The sequence below is a fragment of the Leptopilina boulardi genome, unplaced genomic scaffold (assembly GCF_019393585.1).
Source record: "Leptopilina boulardi isolate dan_hultmark-lab unplaced genomic scaffold, ZJU_Lbou_2.1 LbouV2_80, whole genome shotgun sequence".
Lineage (NCBI taxonomy): Eukaryota > Metazoa > Arthropoda > Insecta > Hymenoptera > Figitidae > Leptopilina > Leptopilina boulardi.
This window is the reverse complement of record NW_026138028.1, coordinates 162109-170822: the sequence shown is the minus strand read 5'-3', so window position 1 is coordinate 170822 and position 8714 is coordinate 162109. Positions and strand designations below refer to the sequence as shown.

General features: G+C 30.5%; 1 long non-coding RNA gene across 2 annotated transcripts in view; it reads left to right on the top strand.

Annotated features, from left to right (window-relative positions):
* Positions 1 to 8714, top strand: part of LOC127290742 (uncharacterized) — a 43721-nt gene that overhangs the window by 22709 nt on the left and 12298 nt on the right. For both annotated transcript variants that reach the window (XR_007844473.1, XR_007844472.1), the window contains one exon: positions 3005 to 3174. This is a non-coding gene — a long non-coding RNA (uncharacterized LOC127290742). The remainder of the gene's footprint in view (positions 1 to 3004; positions 3175 to 8714) is intronic.

Genomic DNA, 8714 nt, shown 5'->3' with positions numbered 1-8714 from the left:
GAGGAGGCGGGGGTCAGTGTGCAGAGAGGAGAGGGGCGATGATCATTCGGGCTGTCGGAGAGGGTCGTGGGGGCAAGGGGCTTGGTGGTGGTGGCGCGAAACGAGCCGAGCGGCAATCGGGCTGGGAGTCAGGGGGGCAAGGGGGACGAGTGAGGAACGCGACAACGAAGGTGGGGTTGACCTACTTACGGAACCAGGTCTATGTCGGCTGCAGAAATATTGTCCGAGACTCGCGCGGTGGTGGCGGCGGCAGCTTTATCGCCCAAGTGCCGAGCAACGTAAGCACGTGTACCTTCCTAGGCGAGCGGGGGTGGTGGGCTCATTGCAAGTCAGAGATAGATAGATGAGCGAAGGCTAATTCAATTATTAATCAACGGAATGACAATATGCTCAAAATATCGGCATGGAACACGCTCGCAAATTAAGATGCATAATTAAAATCATCAGAATTTTTAACTTCTTTTTGATCGTAAATTGGAATTTTACTTCATTCAATATCAAATTAACGACTATTATTGAAATTTCAAAATTTTAACTTGTGATGTAAATTCGAGCGTAGGTCCTTTTAAAATCCACAGCCTCAAATTTGACAATTTAGAGGAGATTTCAAGTATATATTGAAGGAAATATGAGAATGTAATAAATGAAGGTCTCAGCGAATTGATTGTGTTTCTTAAACAGTTCCTATGTAAAGCAAATTAAATTCGGATTTTAGAATCAAAATCAATTTTGACGTTATAGTTAATCGATTTCTCTCATCAGAAAGCATCTCTTCAAAATGTTCCAATAACGAAAAACTTTACGTAATTCAAGGATGTCTTGCTCAAATTTATACTTGATATGAATTTATATTCAGAATATTTTATGAGGAAAACTATTTATTTCCCCCCTCATCTAAAATTTATATTTTTCGTTATATCAATGCATTCTCGAAATGTGAGGTATATTTGAAGAATCATTCTAATAAAGATGATATAGAAGAAAAAGTATAAAACAAATAAAATTGAAGTAATGCAATTATAGAAAATAAAATGAAACAAAAAAAAATTCTTTTAAAGGAAGAATTGTGGCGCCAAAGAGACCAATATTCACATGGCATCTGTGGTTTGATTATATACACGGAGATCCAAATTTAACTCGTCAGAAGGAAAGAATCGAGTTGGTATTAGTGTCAAGAAGTGGGTCAATCTACGTAACATACTATATCCATAATTTATGATCTTCAATTTTGTAAGCATCACTCCTTCCTTCTTTTTTTTGCCCGTCAAAAGGATTCTTCTGACTATCGAAAGGAAGCAATTGAACAGATCCAACAATAAGAAAAAAAATATATATATATAATATGAAAGACACTCCTTTTTGGTGCAGATGTTTCGTCGCGGGAAGCATCTATTACGTAGTGTCTGGAGAACCTATAGTACCATTGATATCAAAAGGAAGTGAACCTGTATCAAAAGGATGTGAGAAGAGCTCAAGCAACGAATCAATTCTAAATATTCTAAAGAGGATTACCTTACTCCAATCTGATTTCGTTCCTTTTCAGTATAAATACCTTCTTTCATACTCATTTTCTCGGATATTTTTATTCGAATAATAACGAAAAAAGGATGTTTTAATTTTTTTTCTATGTCAGTATAATGTAACAACCAATTTGTTTGATTTGACTAACAAAAAGTTTTAATTGTCTCAATAAAATTTTGTTGACCTAACTAAAAAAGTTTCTTTACCCAAATATGTATCAAGCTTTTAGTTCATTTTTAGTGCATTACTATAATTCGATTTTTTGTTATTTATCAAGAAAATTTTTCTCCAGTAACGAAAAATATATGTATGTCAGAAATGCTTTTAAGAAATTTTAAGATATATTGTAAGACTCGAGCGTCTACTTTTTCTTTTCTTTGGTACTTTATATGAAGATTATTATTATAACTTTCGCAAAACAAAAAAGTTATAAATATATATCTTGTGTTAGGTGCCGCAAGTTTTATATACTAAAAAGACGTTTTCTTTTTCCGGAAGTTTGTCAATTTCTGTGACGAATGTGCGAGACTTAGGGCTGCAACGTTATTCGCATAAGAAATGAATATATCTTATTTGAAATTCTCCAAAGGCTTTCGAGTGTTTGCTTATAACTTAATAATGAATAAATATACAGTTTAACATTTCCTTTATTATAGCTCTCTTCCCAAATGACACAAATCTAACATATATATATATCTTTTGTCATGCAAATAAAACAAAAAATTTCACTAATTTTTTTAGGTAATTATTAGTTTATTGTAAAATATAAATTTTCGAATAAAATTTGAATTGAATAAGATGAATAATAGAAAATATATTTATTGAAAATATTTTCTTTATACTTAATATTTTTCGTGTCTAATAAATTATATTTATAGACATTGAAATATTAGAAGTTTGCATGACCAACGACCCAAATGAATTTAATGCGCACTAAATTCTAATCCAACAACTTCCTCTCTCTTCCAATTTAGTCCCTTATTAAATGTTCTTATCACATTTCTCACATAATTTAAAAAATATCACGATAGTTGGTGAAATTGTTTCTTTCTTTTTTTATTTAACAGATTTCAATCGAACTATACAATACCTACTTTGTTTTTGTTATAAATATCAAGCAATATTTAATAATAGTAATTTTATCAAATGTTATTTAAATAATCTAATGAATATTATTCTTGTCTTAGAAATAAGTCACGAAAGCTCAAATTTCCCTAATTTTATTGAATAATGAGAAAAAAGAAAATAGAGAAAAGACACAAAAAGAAAAAAATTTTAACCTATTTGCAATCGATTGAATGAAATATTTTTTAAACGAATATAATTTGACCAGACGGTAAATAAAAAGAATTTCACTGACTAAAGTAATATTATTGAAAATCGAATTGTAATAATTAAAATGATAATTTTAATTTCAAGAATTTAAAAATATTTCTCATTTGAGTCAGAAACGATTGAAACTAAAAAAAAATTTATTTTCCAGGTTTTTACAATTAGAAATTTTGAAAATTCATGGTGGACTTTCCGTGCAGGATTGTTAGCTAATGGCCCCAATCCTCCAAATTGAATTAGACCATTAATGAAGCACCTCGTTTACGTTTCACTCTATATCTGGACCAAAGATGATTTTCTACGCGCGGGATTACTTCACCGGTGAGTTTTTAATTAAAAAAAAATTTATTACTTTAAAAAATTCTCTTAATTTAAAAAATATTACTAAATCTTAAAATTAAATTGCATTGTAAAATTTACTATCATTTAGTTTAGTAAAATTTATCATACTTCAAATTCAGTTTGGCGAAATTTATGATTCTTTAAATATAGAAATTAATAAATTTTACCATTTGCTTTTAGTTAATTAAATGTTTTTTTAAATTTTATTAATCAGTTTGGTAAATTTTACCGTCTTTTAAATAAAGTTTAGTAAAATTTACTGTACTTTAAATTCAGTACGGTGGAATTTATGATTCTTTAGAGTCTTGTAAATTTTACCATTTTTAGTATTGAATTTCGGCTATAAAATATGTAAATCCCGTTGAGTAAAATTTCATGGAATGTAAAGAAGCGAATAACTCGTAACTTTCCCTTTTTTTTTTTTGAATTTGCAACCGGGCTTTCTGAATTTGATTTTGAATAATCGAGGACCTTGAGTAATGATGGAGCAGAAGAAAGGTGTGGGTGATGAGATGTAAAAAGTGATAGTAAAGCGATAGGTGTATCGTAAGAATAACAAGAGAGTCCGATCCAGAGGGGAAATTGAGGGAGAGAGTCAGTTAGAGAGAAGGTGAATTACAGAAAACTCTTGCTTTCAAAGAGCAGGCAAGAGATCGACTCTTGTAAAGTTGTTCAGACTGTGGCTGGGTCAACAGTAACGCCGTTGGCACTCCCCACTGACAGTACACCGGTGCCTCTCACTGTATGTACTTACCAACAGTCTATGGTACAGTCTGCCAGTGTCGTGTGCGATCAAAACTTGGTGGGGAGACCCACTGACCTACTTCGATGAGAACATGACGCAGCCGCGACTCACTCCCTCTTATTATATTTCTCTCTCTCTTTTTTTTCTACCTAGCGTACACCCCTCTCTTGTCTCTCCTCTTTATGACTGCCTCTTCTCTCTTTGTTTCTGCCTTTATCTTCATCTTTGTCTTTAACTCTCCCTTTTTTCTTCTCATCGTCTCCTCTACTCTCCTCTCCACACTCTCTCTCTCTCCTTCTCTGTCTCTTCTTCCGTTTTATGATTCTCTTCTTCATCCGTTTTCTCCCCATAAATTCAATGTGTGTTTCTTTTTGTCGCTGCTTTTTTTTCTTTTTTGCTGCTACTTTACTTTTTATTTCAAAAAATTCCCCTCTTTCATCCGCGCGACTCGTGTTTTCTCTCCAATTTTGTCTTCTCTGACAATGAGTTTCTCAAAGTTTCATCAGAGACACCATAAGAATTCTTAATGGTGCGCTCATATTGAACGAAATATTTTTAAATAACATTGCTTTTTTCTTTTTTTAGATAACATAATTTTTCAGTTGAATTGACAAAAATTTCTTTTATATGTTAATTAGAATTTTATGATAAAAAAAGGTCACAATAAATATTAAATTTCGGTAATTCGTTTTTAAGCCATATTACCCTATTTTGATTAAAATATTGATTTTATACATTTATAAAAGGGGTGAAATTTTAACAAATAATAAATCTTTCGTGCTTCGTGTATTTAACACAATTTCCTCGATTGGTGTAATTGACAGGGTAAAAAAAATTTGATTCAAATAATCGATTATTATGAAGAAATATTTATTTGAATCAAATAAAATTTTTTTTCGTCATATTTAGTTCAAGTAAATATTTATTTTGATAAAAAGCAAGTAATTAATTATTTGAATGAAATTAATTTTTTTATTGATGAATGTGTCCACATCCTTTAACTTTGAGATGCAATCCAAAGGAGGAAAAAACAAATCTATACGGTTTATAGAATGGAAATTTGCTCAGATTTTTCCTTATATCTAATTCTTTATGCGCATATTGATTTAAAAATTATCTTTGAAAAAAAATTACGTATTAGAAAATTGTATTTCAAATTCAAAATATTTTATTATATACTTGTCTTGGAGAAATTTTCAATAAATAACTGATTTTTTTTATACAAAATAAAAGTACTGCACTTTTTTGTGAAGTTTCAAATTTTCTCGAGTTCGTCTCTATTTTTAAAGAATCGGAGGAAATTTATTTATTTTTAGTCTATCGTTTCAATTATGTGGGGTAATGTGACACAAATACGATTAACAGAAAAAAAAAATGAAAATTTCCCTTATTTTGTTTTGAAGGCAAATGTTAACCTCGCAAATGGCAAAAAAAATATATCGAGCAATAAAAGTATGCTGTAATGAGAGTATAATCTTCGGACCTATAGGTAATGCACTTGGTGAAGTTTAATCGATATTTTGATTATCGTAAGTGCTCTTAACCTAAATAAGATTCTAAGTGAATGAATTATGTATTTATTTATCTGACGTGATAGATTTTTCAGACTTATAGTATATACACATACATATAATAAATATAGAACAATATATATAGAAAAAGAAAACAATTCAATTCCCTTTAGAAATGATAAAAATATATATAAATAATTTTGAACCTTGCGTCTAAAAATGGAAGTATAATTAAACAACTAATATAGCCCTCAATGGATTATTCTCGCAGACACCTGTGGAATTATTTTACAAGGATGATTTTCGATATCTTTCTCCCTCGAGACAGGAAAGGGCAAAGGGGAACGTTAAAGAGTTCCGTGAATCGATCGAAAACTATTTCTCGTCTTATGTTACACACATACACAAACGACGAGACCACTTTTATATTATATGTGGGCGCAAAATTTTTCGTACCTGCTTGATAGCAGCAGGTACTCGGGTTCTGATCTTGATTCGTTCTTTCTTTCGTTTCTTTTTTTTTTTTTCATTTTTTATTCACCTGCGTGAAAAGGCTTCTCTTCGCGAAAGTTTTTAGGTATTAGAGTATAGTTTAGGGGGATCATCAAAGAATGAGAAGTGGATCGTAATCGAATTCGTGTACTTTAACCATACATTTTATATATAGTCTCTTGAAAAAGGGTCAATCGAAAGCGAAAGAGTGAGTACGGGCGGATGTTGAAAAAAGAATACGCCGAAACGAAAGTGAAAGCCCTGACCTACAAAAACGAAAAGTCCCTAAAGCAGACACGCCGGAGAACGAGATATATTTTTAAAAATGTTAAAACATGCGATTCACCATTTTATTCTTTTCTCTCGCTATAAGCCTACTTCTTCACTTTTTTTTACACCAGTATACGTAACCGGAAATCATAACAGAACAAAAAGAAAAAATAATGACAAAGTTTGCGGTTGCGGATATAATATGAACTTCTTTCCAAATATTTCCATATTAAAAATATCCATTGTCTTTGTAAAAATTTTATTCGGAAAATATTTTTTTAAGTATAAAGTAAGAAAATATTTTTTTGAGAACAAATTCGAATAACATTTGCCTAAAACCACCATTAAGATGAGTCAGATAAGAAGCGAAACTCTTTTTTCGGGGAAAAAGAGAAATCTACGATCAATATTTTCGAAAAGAATTTTTTTTTTCAAGAACAGAGGGACACCATCGAAATAAGAATTAAGAAATAAAAAAAAGGATGTAAATTAATCATAGGTATAATGTATATCGTACCTGCAATTCTCGTAATATTTGTCGCAAGTATAAGCACGTGCGAGTCTATCTATCTCTCTCTCTCTCTCTACTATCTTTCTTTTGCTCAAGCGTTCTCTCCTTCTATCTCATTCTATCTTTGTCTGTTAGTAGCGTGTCTCGGTGTGTAAAGTGTGCCAAGGCCTGCCCCACTCCGTAATCCCATTTTCGAAACTAAAAGTAAAATCTAACTCTTTGTGTCGTTACCAGGAGCGTTACCGTAATATATATTTTTGTCGCGTTATGAATGCGATTAGAATCAATCGTTTAGAATATCAAGAGCTTTATAGGAAACACACCCTCGTTAATGCCGTTGAAATTTTCACCCTGGAGATGAATTTCAAGGATCAATTTTTTCCTCGGGAAAAATGATTTATTTTTATTAATTAGAAAATCTCTTTGAAAAAATAATTATTTTCAATAAAAGTAATAAAAATAAAATGAAAAGATATATCCAAATAAACGCAGTGAGCAACAAATATATATAAAAACTCCGGCTATCATTTATGGTATATATGTATATATATTTAGCATACATCGTAAGTGCCATTCGTCCGTGAGCGATTGCAATATGACGGAGTTACGATTGCCGTAACGATTTCCCATAGGCATTATCTAGATAAAAGTCTATTTGAGATTAATACCCCGGATGAGGCAATTTTATGCGCAAACAAAATAATTTACCTAAGAGTTTCTCGCCTACTACCGAATTATCCAATCTCTTCGGGGGAAAAAAAATCTATGACAATATATTAAATTGTCACATTTGTCAATTAGTTTTCGCTTTATATGAAGGCGAAAATTAATTGACTGCGCGCTGCCAGAAACTATTTACAATGGGGACAATATTCATTTCACGAAATTGACTTTTCCAAATTGTAGTACAAAAAACAATTTCTCCTTTTTATTTAATTTCATTAATTTTGAATAATTTCTTTAAAAATTAATATTGAAATTTTTTATTTTTTCTGCAAAAAAAATGTTCGATTACAAAATAATGTAAAACTGATTGAGAGTGAGATAAAAATACATATGTAATATTTAGAATATTTTGTATATATCTCTATTTAAAAATATATAAATAATGAAACACCCAGTTTTCTCATAGAGTAACACATACACATACGCAACCGTCAATAATTTTGTTTGAATATGTAAATTAAAAACTTGTTCCACTTGATTTCAAGAAAGACTAACAGCTGTCTCTTTAACTAATTACAACTCACGATTTCTGCAAGTTTTATCTTAAAGTATATTCAATTTATGTTTAGTTTAATTTTAAACTCAGAATTTTAATTGAAATATTATCTCAGCTAATAATAGTTTTATCAAAAATAGATTTCTTTTTTTATGCAATAATTTTACATATCAAATATGTCGTAAATTTTGTAATAATGATATATTCCTACTCTCTCTCTCGTCGCAATATATTGTTGTTGGAAAAATAAAGTGCATTTCAAAAGTGGTTCAAAATCGTAAAAAGAAACTTTCAATAAACTTTCAAAATTCAATTAATTTTTCAATTTTTACGACGATATTCATTTATTTTATTTTAATTCTTTGTTTTCCTATTTTAATTTAAAATTCCCCTTTTTAATTTTAATATTTTTTTTTTGCCAATCAACTTTTCGATTTCAATAAAAAAACATCTAATTCTAAGATTTATCCTCACCTTGAGCTTATTAGAAAAAAGAAAACCATTTTCCCCAGCAAAATATTTTCTTAAAAAAAATTTGATGAAAATTTACGACTCGCATTTTCCTAACTAATTTTTCAAAAAAAAAAAAAAATTCATTGTAATATATACACATTTTTCTCTGCGAAAAATGATTACATACTCGCGGTGTGGTCGTCGTCGGGGGAAAAAAAATGATGAACCTTATCAAATGTAGGAAATGGTCCCTGGGTGCCATTTTTTTTCCGCCGGGGTCACACAAGATAAATAGACGTCGCGCAAATGCACGCG